Here is a 16,529-nt window from a genome sequence, read left to right on the forward strand (position 1 = left end):
ATTGTTCGGGGTGAAGCAGGCCAGCACGGTCGCCCCACGGCGTCCCTTGCTTTCCTCCCCCGGGGACCAGTTTGTCGTCCGCCAGACTGACCGGATGCATCAGTGTGCCTTCCAGGCGTCTGCAGCAGCGAACAACATCGCTCTGCTGTCTCACTCCATAGTGAGACTATCAGAGCAGCCCTCCATGCCCTCCGAGGCTTCGGAGGAGATAAAGGAAAGTGCTGCTGGATGCTCCAATCAGCCCGGACGGGCTGTTCGGACCCCAGTTCCACGCCATGGTGGAGTCCATGAAAACTGCCACGGAACAGGGCAGCATGTCAGCTGGCTCCAGCCTGCTGACAGCCCCCAGCGGCAGCGCCCGCAGCACCCGCCACGGCGTCAGGGCTCGCTGCAGAAGCCTGCTGGTTTTAACCTCGGTTAATAACCTGCAGAGCTCGCGGCATTCCTCTGTCCGAGATACGTCTCCTACACACGGTCATAATAAGCCCATGAGCGCCGTTATAACGCCTCATGTGGACAGCACTGCATACACCTCCACTCATCCCCTGAGCGTGTACGCGCTGCATGATGAGAGCCGGAGTGAAACGCAGCGTGTGGAGGCTCCCTCGCAGCCCTTTTCGGTCCAGGCCCACCTTGGGTTGCCTCACGGGCCAACACACTTTCACTCCCTAAACGTCCAGGAACGACGCTTGGTCAGGGTCCCGTGGCGTGCAGTTGGGACGCGCCGAGGCTCCTTCAGCTTCATAAACGGACGCAAAGAGCTTTCAACTGATTGCAATGTATTCCCATCGGTGGCGATATTTGACGCTTAGGGAAGCACCGCATCGGTCCATGTCGGCGGCATTTAAAGGCAATGTGAGCGTCCATTCCCATTGGATAACGGAGGATTTTACACCCGGAAGTAACTATTCTCCTTACTGTCGATTGATTTTACAGTGATATCTGCACTACTCATCAACTCAAAAACACCAGATTATCTTGTTAATTACACAACATTGATTGGTTTAAATTGTGTGCACGCTTTTGTGATTTTCCCCTTCGATTCGGAGAAACAAATATTTTTTCGGAGTTTAGGATGGCAGAAGACACTACACTACCCAGAATCCTCAGCTATTGTTTGGGACTACACCATGTGCTTTGTTTGACAAACCCTGTGATTAGTTCTCAAGCTCTGTGATTGGATGTTGGAGTGGCAGTGCGCGAAGTTTACACCGCGTCAAACAGCACTTTGAAATGGAATGAAACCCATCGACGGCACACTATCCAAATCAAGACTTGAACGTGTCCTACCCCCCCCCCCCCCTTATGTCACAGGCTCCTCCAACATTGCAACACAATAAAACAGATACACAGAAAAAATAGTGCAAGTAAATACAAAAAGAAAAATAGTAAAATAGTAAAAAGTTAAATAGTGCAATAAGAGTCTATATACAAGTGATTGGAATATGATATATTAGATAAATAATTTCTAAGTAGCAGCCAGATGAATGTTATGGATGTTGTTTCAAAGTTCAGGTGTTTAATAGTCTTCTGGCCTGTGGGATGAAGCTGTCCCTGAGTCTGGTGGTTTTAGTCCGGATGCTGCGGTACCGCCTGCCAGACGGCAGCAGACAGAACAGTTTGTGGCTGGGGTGATGGGGGTCTTTTATAATCCTGAGGGCTTTCTTTAAGGTTAACCTGGTATTTTTACTAACTTTATTTTAGTTACTTTACAGATTTGGATTAATGATGTGAAATATAAACAACCCTTAAATCAGACTTTAGTTACACCTGAGTAAAATTCAGTGAAGGTGATTGTCAAGTGCCAACAATCAGGAGAGATATTTGATAGTTGGTGCTTGAGAAGACAACAAAATGTATTTGCAGATCCCTATAAAGCATATTCATTACTCGTTATTCTCTAATTGTTCATCAAAAACTGTATATAATGGCTATATTGCACATCCCTTTCAAGATTTTCAAAGGTTTATTGAAATATCATATACACAACTACGGTGTAGTTATGCAATGATGACAAACTTGGGTCATAGGTTCCTCAACAAGAGATCTATCAATATCTGTGTACCTCCACCATTAAACTGTCCTATTCTGCACATTTCTTATTCTATCTACATACATCTTATAAGAGTATAATAAATATGTATAATATCGGTTAAAATAAGTGCTTCAACATAGTTAACATTGCAGGAAAGTTGATTGTCGAGTCCCAAAACAAACCATGCAATATATTAAAGTACTTTGTCAGGCTTAATATAGATACCCCCAAAGCTTTTTGCTTACATGTATATAAAAGAAGACCTTAACCTAAAGTATTATTTAATGTTTAAATAAAGCCTAATTAGTTTGTCTGTTTTGCACATCCTCCTATTAATATCTTTGTACATCCGGCACTAAACTGTTTTATTCTAGATACCATTTACAGTATCTTCTTGATATTTTCTATTCTATATTTCTATCATTGACCTTCTACTTTCCTCCTATTTTGTATATACTCTTAATATTTAAATGTTTTCAGAAAAATATAACACATTCAAAAGTGCTTTACAAAAATGAAAGACATTACGAAAAAGGCATTTTAAACAGTCATTAAAAAGCAACCCAATCTACCTGCATTGCATGACTCTAAACGTGTAATAACGTGCTTTAACCAGTAGGAGGTGCGGGTTAAAAAGCTGTCAAGTTTACAGTGTTAACAAAATAAAATATACTGCTGTTTCTGGTTTAGTTTACGACGGATATATTCTGTTATTGTTTTGATATTTGTAACAGAAAAGCGATGTAAAAAACCCACAGCAACACAGAAAAGATGGTCTTAACATGACCCAGCGGTCTATAGTTAATAAAAAACAATAATATCAAAACAAAATATTACTACTAACTTTATTGTGAAATTAAAACAGAACGGTAAAACAATAGTTTCTGGTCTATTCTGAGTCCCGATCTCTGTAGATAAATAAAGAAGTACGACAGATGTGTAATGTTTAATGCAGCCGAACCATTTATTACAATGCATTCATGTGATGACTTTCAAAGAGTAAAGCAAGCACTGCTGAATAAAGTATGATTTTATCTTTTACGAAACGTTTTTTATATGGAATGCAGTTGGAGGTCAACCAATCACAGAGCTTGAGAACTAATCACGGGGTTTGTCAAACAAAGCACATGGTGTAGTCCTACACGATAGCTGAGGATTCTGGGTAGTGTAGTGTCTTCTGCCATCCTAAACTCCGAAAAAATATTTGTTTCTCCGAATCGAAGGGGGAAAAATACAAAAGCATTGCACACAATTTAAACCAATCAATGTTGTGTAATGAACAAGGATAATCTGGTGTTTTTGAGTTGATGAGTAGTGCAGATATCACTGTCAAATCAATCGACAGTAAGGAGAATAGTTACTTCCGGGTGTAAAATCCTCCGTTATCCAATGGGAATGGACGCTCACATTGCCTTTAACTGCCGCCGACATGAACCGATGCGGTGCTTCCCTGAGCGTCAAATACCGCCGCCGACGGGAATACATTGCAATCAGTTAAAAGCTCTTTGCCTCCGTTTATAAAGCTGAAGGAGCCTCTGCGCGTCCCAACTGCACGCCACGGGACCCTGACCAAGCGTCGCTCCTGGACGTTTAGGGAGTGAGAGTGTGTTGCACGGGCAGCGGCGGCGAGGGCTCTAGTGTGGCTCGTCGCCATGACGACCACAGAACATCTCGAGCATGTGCTCTCAGAGTGTTTCTCAGAGTGTTTCTCAGAGTGAGCGCGTGTGTCTGATGGACAGATGGATGAGCAGGCTGATCAGCAGAGGGTACACCCTGCAGTTCGCCTCTCGCCCCCCACAGTTCAATGGGATACAGGAAACACTCCTGTCATCCCAGGAACAGTGTCTTGCGCTCCAGAGCTGCAGGAACTCCTGTTGAAAGAGGCTGTTTCCAGGGTTCCTAAAAGGGAGGAAAATCAGCCTTCGTCCCCTCATGGAGAATATTCATGTTATGCTATATTCCAGGGACTGTGATGCGCCATTCGCATGGCGCAATAGGTTATTATCTGAGCAGGTGTGTCTGTGCTTCTAGTACCGGGCGGACCCAGTGGGGCGCAGACTACATCTTGCTTCGCCCTTAACCCAATAGCGATAGCCTTAGAGGGTGAAGCCATATACTCATAGAACTGAAGTTACCTACTGTAACTCCAGCTTCTATGAGTATTGGCGTAGCCCTCTAAGTGCTGGGCCCCACTGGCTCCACGAATAGCTGAAGAAAAGTGATGTTGTGTGGGAGCAGATTGTCGGGCCTCCTTCCTATTTATACCGGAAGGGAGCCCGAGGGTGGGGCCCACCTTGCGGGCGGGCGTGGACTACAAGTGTTTCAGTGCTGCGCGGGTGCGCAGAGGATCACCCAATAGCGATAGCCTTAGAGGGCTACGCCTATACTCATAGAAGCTGGAGTTACAGTAGGTAACTTCAGTTTATAATATTATCACCGTTCCAAGCAAACGAGGGCTTTTGTTTTGAAATCACTTCCGCGAGTTTCGCCCCGCCCCTCGCTCCAATGACCATTAGACCATTTAGTAAGGTAAAACAACAAAAACAAAAAGGCCTCTCAGACGCTCTTCCGCTAACTTGTGTAATAAAGAAAAACAAATGGACCGTAGATACACGGATTAGGGCGACACCATCTGGTCACAACTTTAAATATTTGACCATGTTTATGTGCAAATGAAAAACTCTCACTGGTGCAGAACCTTTTTCCTTAAGTGAGTCTCTTTTCTTTTCTGACTTTATGGGTATTTCACTTTATATTAAATACATAACAATAAGAGTGCAGAACATCTAATACACTTCACTATGAATCCAGAACAATACAACTGCAGGAGTATGGATAAAGCCAGATGTTTGCATGCATTTTGATCGATTTGGGCAGAATCCAGCAGAGTGGATCGTGCTGTTCATCCTATGTCATCTATATGTAAAGAAACAAGTCTAAATATTTAAGATAAAGCTGTGAAACAATTCAAACTCTTGTGGCTCCTTCCTGTCTTCCTACTGGGTCTTTCTTGGCTTTGTTCTGGCTATCTTCGAGCTCTATTCAAGTTTTTGGAGTTTTTTTCTAGCTCTATCCCTGATCATTTTCAGAACCTGAAGGCTCTATACGGACTATCTTCTGGTTCTCCTCTGGATCCATCCACTATCTCTTGTCTCTGTCCAGTGAATTACACTTGTGTTACTGGAGCAGGTAAAGCATACAACAGATACTTTCAGCATTATCGGAGCACGAAGTGGACGCTTGGATGAAACACAGCGGACTTCTAAACAATGAACACCCGCAACTTGGAAGAAATAAAGTTGGGTTTCATGCGTTCTAATATTGCAATGCAAACCCATGATGTAATGACAGTAATTAAGAATAATTTAGTCATTGAATGCTCATTTCAGTAGATTTAATCAAAGAAAACATAAACATATTGGACATGGCCTCAAGACTGTAACCTCTTCACATTCTGTTGAAATAGTCAATTACTAGCCATATCTCACACATTGCTGTTTTGAATCACTAATATGTGTGTTACGAACCCACTAGGGATGAGTAAGGTAACACAGACCAGATGGTTTTGGTATTATAATAGGGTTTTAATGAAATAACACAAAGGTGTACAACAAAAAGGGAGCAAAGGTAACCTAAGCTAAACAAAGAAGCCAAAAGGGTGCAAGTCTACTGCTAATAACAGAAAAAGGACTCTAAAACATGAGCCTAGTTATCACACCTGAGATCACTTCCAATCAGCACTAATGGAAGGAGCTGCAGGAAAACACAGCTAACAAAATAAACTAAACACACCACTTTAAACACATATATCAACACTCGACACTAAGCACATATATCAACACTCGACACTAAGCACATATATCAACACTCGACACTAAGCACATATATCAACACTCGACACTAAGCACATATATCAACACTCGACACTAAGCACATATATCAACACACGACACTAAGCACATATATCAACACACGACACTAAGCACATATATCACACCAAACACAGTCTGTAGTGTCCACGACACAAGAGCAAAAGGTATGAGGCGTCTGATCGCAGCAGAGCCTCCCGAGTGATAATTGTCCCCAGGCTTTGTAGTAATCTCCGGAAGGTGTGCTCTGGGATTGCAGAGCGTCAAGCCTGGCGTGCTCCAATCAGCGTCTTCGGAGGAGGACCAGGAGATGACAGCCAACGACATTGGGGCAACCACACAGCTCATTTACATATTACACACAGCTGCAAACAATCTCAGACAGGTTAACGAGCAGACAAAAACAGCAGCCGTAACATGTGGATGACAGTTGAACTGGATGATGTAACATCTATGCCATCTGCTGGAAAGAAGACGTATCGCTCTGTTGGCGTCGTTTGGACAACAAAAACAGAATGAAGCTCTCATACCATAAACAATCTTTGAGTCCAGACCCCGTCCTGCAGAGAGCACACAACCCAACAGCACGTTGATGGTCTAGCATCACTTTACAAAACGTTTGCATTAAGACACTAAGACTAGCTGGTCCCTTGTAAAGGTGAGTCCACCTTAAATGAGCAGTGGGTGATCAGCAGGTGAAGGGCAGGACACGGGAACTTGGTCCTGAGGAGATGTAACGATTATTAAACAAGAAATAGTCGAGTCAAGGGGTCGAAGAAATGAACATTTGTGATTATTAGCTAATCGGTTACAGGTGGGTGAAAACAGGCTGAGGGAGTAACGTATTACATAACGTAACGGCATCAGGATACAAAATAGACAAATGTATTCCCTTACCAACACACTTGGTCTTTTTAAACGATTACGCCATTGAAATCTTTTGTCACAAACTTTGCAGATCTATATTTCCTCTCCTGTGTGGATTCTCATGTGTGTCTTTAAACTCACACTCTGTGAAAAAGCTTTCTTACAGACTGAGCAGCTGAGTGGTTTCTCTCCTGTGTGGACTCTCATGTGTGACTTTAAACTTCCACAATGTGAAAAAGCTTTCTTACAGACTGAGCAGCTGTGTGGTTTCTCTCCTGTGTGGATTCTCATGTGTGTCTTTAAACTTCCACTATGTGAAAAAGCTTTCTTACAGACTGAGCAGCTGAATGGTTTCTCTCTTGTGTGGATTCTCATGTGTGTCTTTAAACTTCCACTATGTGAAAAAGCTTTCTTACAGACTGAGCAGCTGTGTGGTTTCTCTCCTGTGTGGATTCTCATGTGTTCCTTTAAATGTCCACTCCGTGAAAAAGCTTTCTTACAGACTGAGCAGCTGAATGGTTTCTTTTCAGCACTACGTTGTGGATCACTGACAGATTCATGTCTATTTTTCAGTGAGTTTGAGCCTGACGCAGGTTCTCTGGTCTCTTTCCAATCAGCACTGTCTTCAGTGTCAGGTTCAGAAGAGTCTCCAGTGTCAGGTTCAGAAGAGTCTCCAGTGTCAGGCTCAGAAGAGTCTTCAGTGTTGTCCTCAGTCTCTGGTTGTAAATGTCTCTCTGGATCTGAGCTCCTGGCTGGTTCTGGTCCTCCACAGTCCTCTCCATCAGCTTCTGTTTCCATGTGTTCAGTTTGTCTTTGATGAGGCTGAGAGGACTGAGGTTTCTCTTCATCATCTTCACTCTTCACAGGGTCAGGAGTGAAAGTGGACTTGGTGACATCAGCCTCCTCCAGCTCCTGAAGCTGCTCTCCCTCCTGACTGATCCAGAGTTCTTCCTGTTCCTGCTTAATGTGTGGGGGGGGCTCTGGGTCCTGCTGGTCAGGGAGAAGCTCTTCTTTAACCACCACCAGCTGCTGGACGTCTGCAGGAAACAGGAAACACACAGTCAGAACAAACTGTTAACCTGTTAAGTTCTGAGCCTGTTTTTCAGGTCTCAGGCTCGAAAATGACATTCCCAGAACAAATGACCATATCTTCCCTTCTAAAAGGGTTAAATTAATAATCTGTTTTCTCAAAGTAATGATAAACCTGTGAGTTGGATGTAGAAAAGTCAGAATCAATATAGATGATTTTTATTTGAAAGAAAATTCAGATTTTACATAGTAAAAAACTGTAAATTATAGTGTCCGTCCAAAAATTCTTTTTTACTTATAGTGAAAACTACCCTTGGATGATGGTAAGGTAGACTAAAAGCTTTAGGAATCCAAAGTACAACATATAATAAGTACCCTGTATCAAGATTGATGCAAAACAAGTGACATTTGACCTTTTTAGAGAGGTTTAGCAAAAACCACCCCACCTCTGAGGTGATTTGGGTGAAAATTGTTTTTTTTCCATATCTCTGGCCCCCCTTGGTCGATTTTGATGGTTGACACCTCTTTCTGACCGTTAGAGCCAATAGAATCGAAGGGGGAGGCCCCCACACACACTCGTTGTGAAAACAAACGGTGGGGGCTTCGCGCATGCAGGTTTGCACCAGAGTGAAGCGATCTCTCGCTCTGACATCTGGAAACGAAAAAGCAGTTTTATTGCTTATGGATTATCAAAAATAATCTGAGTGTTGAGGTGGGCACCCACCGATTCTGTGTCTCCAGGAGATGCTAATCGAGGGGTTGGCTGTGCATCTAGGATAAGTAATAAGGGAGTTATGAGTGAGTTTAGGTGCAGTGATAGGTTAGCATTTTTTCGCTCGTGGCTAATTCAGAGGCTGAGTGTTAGCATTGTGAGTTTTTTTGGGGAAACATTTTTTAAAAGATCAGTTTGCTGAGTTTCTTCCCGTTACTTGGATATAAAACATTCAGTTTATGAAATACTAAGATTCCTTAGACGTTGTTTCCTGCAAATGACGCGTTTATCCGCCCGGTACCGGGGGGGCGGTGCGTAACAGGTTAAGTGTTAGCATTTAAAAATCTCATCACCATTACAATGGGAGACATTTTGCAGCCCTAATTAATGCCTTTGTTTTTATATTTTCACATTATCTTTCTTAGTCCCACCTATTGTGTATTTGTGTTGGCTCAAGTCACCTCATGTAGCCCCGCCCCTTTCCACTTCCAGTTCAAAATGAAAAAGGGGTTTTTCTTCTGGCGTAGCATTAGCTGCAATGTAAACAAGGAATTGTATTTGGGATCGTTCACAGATACACTACGCCTACAGTATAGAATTACAATACTCTGTTACAAATAAAAAATCCTGTATCCAAAGTATTGACAGAACATTTGACGGCACCTTCTTATGTCAAAGTAATGACGGTGCAGTAAAATGTTCCCTGTCAGTGTTTCATTTATGTTGTTTCTTGATTATTGTGTATGTTGCATCTTACTGCTGTACATGTTCAAAGTTGCGCTTGTATAAATGATTATAGATGAGGGAACCTGCTCAATATTCAAATATGTGTTTTTTATATACCAGTCAAAAGTTTGGACACCTTCTCATTCAATGTTTTTTGTTTATTTAAATGTATTTCTACTTTATAGATTAATACTGAAGACATCAAAACTATGAAAGAACACATATGGAATTATCTAGTGAACAAAAAAGTGTTAAAAAATCAAGAATATGATTTTTATTTTAGATTCTTCAAAGTAGCCCCCTTTTGCCTTGATGACAGCTTTGAACACTCTTGGCTTCTCTCAGTCAGCTTCATGAGGTCGTCACCTGGAATGGTTTTCAATCAACACGTGTGCCTCGTCAAGAGTCAATGTGTGGAATGACTTGCCTTCTGAATGTGTTTGAGACCATCAGTTGTGTTGAGCAGAGGTAGAGTTAGTGCACAGTGGAAAGCCCTATTTGACTGCTGTTGTAATCCATATTATAGCAAGAACCACTCAACTCAGTAAAGAGAAACGACCGTCCATCATCACTTTAAGAAATGAAGGCCAGTCGATCCGGAAAATGTCAAGAACTTTGATCGTATCCTAAAGTGCAGTCGCAAAAACCATGGAACGCTATGATGAGACTGGCTCTCATGAGGACCCCCCGGGAAAGGAAGAGCAAGAGTTACCTCTGCTCAGAGGATAAATACATCAGAGTTACCTCTGCTCAGAGGCTGGTGACACTGTTGGTGATTTATTCAGAATTCAAGGCACCCTTAACCAGCATGGCTACCACAGCATTCTGCAGTAGCCGAAAAATAACAAAAAAAATGTAATCTGTGGAAGCCGTAGTACTGTAAAAAGCACGACCAATCATTTGAGCCGGCCCGGCTAAAATAACTGGATGGCCTACCTGCCTGTCTGCACTGTTGGTGATTTATTCAAAATTACCTTTAATGTGGTCCTTTATAGTTTTGATGTCTTCAGTATAAATCTAGAAAGTAGAACCAATTTAAATAAATAAAAAACTTCGAATGAGAAGATGTGTCCAAACTTTTGACTGCGTCTAATACTAGTGTATATCTCTCTCAAAATATATATATATATATATATATATATATATATATATATATATATATATATATATATATATATATATATATATATACAGATACATATACAGAATATATTATAAATACATGTTGGCAATAATTGATTGATGAGATTTTACATTAATTTATATTAATGTTTTAATTACTTAACCTGTTAAGCCCGAGAGACCCCGGCACTCCCGCAACATCATGCAGGAAACAGTGTCTGAGGGCATGTTCATAACGGGAAGAAACTGATCTAACTGATCTTTTTTTTTTTTTCAAAATAAAACCCACAATGCTAACACTGAGCCTCTGAATTAGCAACGAGCGAAAAATGCTAACAGATTACTGCACCGAAAATCACTCACAAAACCTTATTATTTATCTTTTCTGCACATCCATGACATCGATTCACATTAGAGGAGGTGAGGTCCCCCCCTAGAGGAGAGGTCCCCGTCCCCCCCCCCCCACACTTAAATCATGTCCACATGGATAGGAAACTAAATACATTTGCACACATCTTGTGTCCATATCTTATCATATGTACGGCCCTCGGAGGATGTTGAAAAAATTGAAATGGCCCTTGAGAGGAAAAAGGTTCCCCACCCCTGCTTTAAAGTGATGTTTAAAACTCAGTTAATGCTCATTCACTGGAGCTTCCACAAACAACATAATTATTACATTCAAATTAAGTACATTATTCAAGTTTACATTAACTGTGGATAATAACACAATCAATCTCTCTCTCTCTCTCTCTCTAACCAACTAGTGCCTACATGCATGGGTAATATTTAAATCAGTACATTAAATGGCATATTATTCAATGTATGTATTTTTATAAATATATTTATTTTGGTAGGTTTGCTCTTCCGTAATAATTATAATAAGGTACATGTGTCTAATAATACTTGCATACTTTTACTTAAAGGGGACCTATCATGCAAAATGCACTTTTGATCTGATAAAAACTGATCAGCCACGGCCATTGCCGCTCGAAAGCGCTGGAGACGCTCTAGTACAGCGGTTTTCAAAGTGTGAGGCGCGCCTCCCCTGGGGGGCGCCAGAGAGCTTCAGGGGAGGCGCAGCGTGAGAAAAAAATAAAGAGAAACAATGAAATCTAGCTCGTTAACTTCAGCTAACTTTATGCGAGCGGCAACATGGATCGATTTTTAGTGAAGTTACCTAAAGTGAGAGAGGAGACAGCGTCTGGCCACCCCAGTTGGCAGCTTTGTTTTGAAATAAAAGTTGTGGCTCATCGGACATTTATCAGAGAAAATCCCTGATGTCCGAGTGCAAGTGAATGCAGCACAAGACGCGAGCCTTGTAACCCTGGCGCGAGCGAGGAAATGTGATTGGCGGCGATTTCATTTGAACGGGCGGCAGAAAACGAGAAGCATTCGGACCCAAGTACACGGAAGGAATAAGGTATTTGCGGTCTACAATGACAGAGAAGAGACTGTCAAGTTTGGCTGTACTCAGCATTGAATCAAAACGCACTAAAGCTTTGGATGTTAATACGTTTGTGAGGCGTTTTGCTGAACAAGATGGTAATCGCCGCATTCAGCTGTAATAGGCATGCCAACTTGATGCTCTGCTCACGGATGACTCGAGCATTAAAAACTGTTAAGATGATGACCTTACGTGTGTACATATATTTTTTTCTTTGTGGGGGTCTGCCCTGAGAAAGTCAAATAAGATGGTGTGTAAAACTACACTGCCCAGACAAAAATAAGTAACCACTTTGATTTAACTAGGCCAGTAGGTAAGGGCATTCTACTGGATAATAATACCCCTGCATTATAGCAACAACAATAATAATAATAATAATAGCAATAATAATTGGGAGGGGGGGCGCGGCTGTTCTTATATTCTCTGAGGGGAGGCTCACCTTCCCACACTTTGAAAACCCCTGCTCTAGTACATATGCCAGGCCTGTAAGTGGCGCTGTAGTCTGCCACAAAAGCAGCGAAGAAGACTTCCCGCCCATAGTTACCATGGTTACCCTTCTGTTTATTCTCCGCTGTGGCTTTCTTTCTCCCTCCCCTAGGCAAGCGTTTGCTCCCGCTGCTTTAATTCAATGCAATCCCTCCCCGTCGAGGCAAGCACTGTAATTCTCTCCGGTTAGTCCACCAGCAGATGACAAACACCCACCTCTCCGCCTCAAGCCACAGCGGAGAATAAACAGAAGGGTAACCATGGTAACTATGGAAAGTCTTCTTCGCTGCATTTGTGGCAGACTACAGCGCCACTTACAGGCCTGGCATATGTACTACAGCGTCTCCAGCGCTTTCGAGCGGCAATGGCCGGCCGTGGCCCAACCCCACATTCCCCTGATAGGTGGAGAGTTGGCCCAATAGCCGTAGCGCCACTTCTGTGTCAGTAAAGTGTTCAAATCTGGATCAGTTTTTATCAGATCCGTTGCAGCCCCTTTTTTAGAGATTTGGGTATGGAGGAATATAGAGAGGGTTGTGTTTTCTGACACTTGGTGAGTTCCCTGGAACACCGGGGACACATATTCATGTAGAAAAGACGTACAAAAGTGCATTTTGCATGATAGGTCCCCTTTAACTTGTAATGGAGTATTTTCACAGTGTGGTGTTTGTACTTTTACTTCAGGATGTACTACCTGCAGCACGTGCTGATAAAGTGTCTAAAGTGTTGTTAATGTGATAAAAAAGTGCTACTGAAGAGTTTAAAGTGTTAATGGAGAGTAAAGGGAACAGACCTGCTCTGTGTATCCGAAGCTGAGGCTGTAAAACAGCGTCCAGTAGTTTCTGGAGTCTCTTGTTCTCCTCTTTGGAAAGAGACAGCTCCTCCTCGAGCTCTGCTATTGTTTGTTCAAACAGAGCAAATATCTCTTCAGTAGTGAGTCGCTGCTTCTTCAACGACAGCAGCATTTGGACTTTACTCATGTTTCCTAGATCACCTTTTCCTGCAGACTCCGTTAAACACACCGTTTCTCTCTCCATCAAACTCTCAATCTGACTAGTGTTGCTAACGTGTTTCCAGCTAGCATGCTAAGCTAGCTCCTATAGTCCGAGGTAAACGCTCCAGAAAAAAGAGCACAGAGTCCATTCAGAGGTTGATCCAGACACACAGATGATGGATCAGTAGTGCTGGAGCTCACACACACTTTCTCAGGAACAGAGATGCGGCTTTCACACCAGCGCTTTTCCCTTTCTAGCTCCGAGCTAGAGCTTTTCTGGTTCAGCTCCGGTTTCCCTTTTCTGCTCCCGCTTTGTTCACACCACTCAGAGCCGGTGTAAGTACCATATGTGTTCCATGTGTTCGCCCTACCATATGTGTTCGGGGTCCGTCGGTTACCAATGACGTCACGCATTGGCTGTACGGTAACCCAAGAGGACATTTTACACGGTCAAATTCCGAATGTATTGAAACTCCAGACTCAACGTAAGAGCTTGAGCCTCTTCGGGGGGTGCTAACATTTAAACATACACTTCATTCTTTACTTTGCCCGTTATCATATGTAGAAGATAGGCATATTACTTTTTTCTCCGTCATGTTGTTTCCATAGTAACAACTTCAAAATAAATAAATCTAAATAGATGTGTGTTCTAGACGAAGGTACGTTTTAACCGTTTGTTTTTTAGTTCTAATTGAAACTAATAATAAAACAGAAACGGGCCGTTTTTTTGTTTTTCAATTTTGCCCCAAAACGAAAAAACGGAAATTCAGCTCGTTTTTTCGTTTTTCTGTTCTTACTGTTAAAACAAGTATACCACTCAATGTTTCGTTTCCATAAGTGGGTGCGTCTCCAGCGCCTCCTTGCTTCTGATTGGCTAGTGTGCCCTATGCTTGCGCTGTTTGATTGATTGATTGAAAAGTTTATTAACAGCTTGTATATTGGGTACAGTACAGTACAGTACAGCTCAAAACATACAATTGTTAAGGGGATGCAGACCAGAGAAAGACTTTCGTCTTGTTTACATCAGGGTCCCCCATTTCCAATTCATCATATCATTTAAGACATATAAGACATATTTGACATACAGATGGCTTATTTACAATTTACATACAGGTGGTTTTTTACATACAGATGGCTTATTTACAATTTTCATTTTAGATTTCGTTCTAATACATCCTAACCGGACATTTAAGACATACCAAGTCTACAGATATACAGTTAGTAACAGAGTCTAAAATGCGAGTATATACATAGATGGGGGGGGGAAGCTGTCCATTGTACGACAGGTTGAGATTTGTACCATTACCGGGGCCAGTTTTGCAATGCTTTCCCCCGAAGGTGCTCTTTAAGAGAGGTTTTGAAGGTAAGTATAGTTTTACTTTCCTTTACAGTTGTGGGAAGAGCGTTCCACCTTGATGTGGCATAATTGCGATATGTGTATTCCCCTTTTTTTGTGCCAAATCTGGGTTTTACATGATTTGTGGAGCTCCCTCTGGTGTTATGATCATGGTATTCCTTGACCTTTGGGAAGAATTTTGACATGTACATGGGTACCATAGAGGTGTAGTGGATCTTGTAGACCAGGCCCATTGCAAGTAGCTGTACTCTGTCGTCTACTCTAAGCCATCCTAGGTTGTCAAAGTGGGCAGAGGTGAGGTGGGTTCTAGATGAAAGGTCAAGCAGTAGTCTGACCAGTTTATTTTGCGATGTTTGAAGTTTTATTTTTAGCGCCTTGGAGGTGCTATGGTACCATGACGTGCAAGCATAGTCATAATACCCTTGAATGAGTGCTCCTGCCAGAGTTTTCAGGGTGTTTTTGTTTACCAGAGAGGAGATCCGGTATAGGAATCTAGTTCTTTGATTGACTTTTTTTATTACATTGGATGCCATTTTGTCACAGGAGAGGTTTGCCTCAAGAATAGATCCTAGGTATGTAATTTCCTTCTTACTTGTGACAATAATGTCACCCACTGCAACTGAGAAGTCGTCGGATTTGCTGAGATTATGTTTCGAACCGAAGAGAATGGACTCTGTTTTACCCAGGTGTAATGATAATTTATTATCGGCGAGCCAGGTGCAGATTCTGCCGAGCTCGGAGCTGAGGGTTTTTTCAACCTGCAATCTGCTCCTGTCAGAGACCAGCAGGGCTGAGTCGTCCGCGAACAGGAACAAGTTGCAGTCACATGCTGATGACATGTCATTTGCATAAATTAGGAACAGTAACGGACCTAATATGCTTCCTTGTGGAACACCACAGCTCACTGGGAGGGGGGGGGACAGAGTACCGTTTACCTCCACCATCTGTTCTCTCCCCTCCAGGTAGGATTGCATCCAGCTCACCGATAGTTTGTCAAAACCAATTGCTGTACCCTTCAAAATAAAGGTTCTACGTCTTTGCCTTTAGACTGCGTTACAAATATACGTATATTATTATGTTCATACATGCAGAAAGTACAGAAGACAGTCTGTCCGTATGTCTGTCTTTCTATGTATATATCTGTCTGTCTGTCTGTCTGTCTGTCTTTCTGTAACTATATTTTAGAGTTTAAAGCGTAGCCACTTTTACTCCACTACATGTATTTAAAACCTTTAGTTACTTTAGAGATTTGGATTAATTATGTGACATGTAATCAACACTTAAATCAGACTTAAGTTCCTCCTGGAGTAAATCCACAAGCTACCCTGCAGTATACAAAGTCATTCAAACTAGCTGCACCTTTACCAGCTTTGAGAACACTTTCATGATCAATCATTATAAAAACATATCATATATATTATTCTGAAACGGACCAATCTGCACAATGACTACTTTTACTGTCGCTACTTTCACTATATTTTGATGAGAATACTTTTCTACTTTCACTTGAGGAACATTTTGAATTCAGGACTTTTACTTTTAACAGAGTATTCCTACACTCTGGTACTTCTACTTTTACTCAAGAACAAGATCTGAGTACTTCTACTTTGACTCAAGTACAAGATCTGAGTACTTCTACTTTTACTCAAGAACAAGATCTGAGTACTTCTACTTTGACTCAAGTACAAGATCTGAGTACTTCTACTTTTACTCAAGAACAAGATCTGAGTACTTCTACTTTGACTCAAGTACAAGATCTGAGTACTTCTACTTTTACTCAAGAACAAGATCTGAGTACTTCTACTTTGACTCAAGTACAAGATCTGAGTACTTCTACTTTTACTCAAGAACAAGATCTGAGTACTTCTACTTTTACTCAAGAACAAGATCT

This window comes from Trematomus bernacchii, unplaced genomic scaffold (assembly GCF_902827165.1).
Source record: "Trematomus bernacchii unplaced genomic scaffold, fTreBer1.1, whole genome shotgun sequence".
Taxonomy (NCBI): Eukaryota; Metazoa; Chordata; class Actinopteri; order Perciformes; family Nototheniidae; genus Trematomus; species Trematomus bernacchii.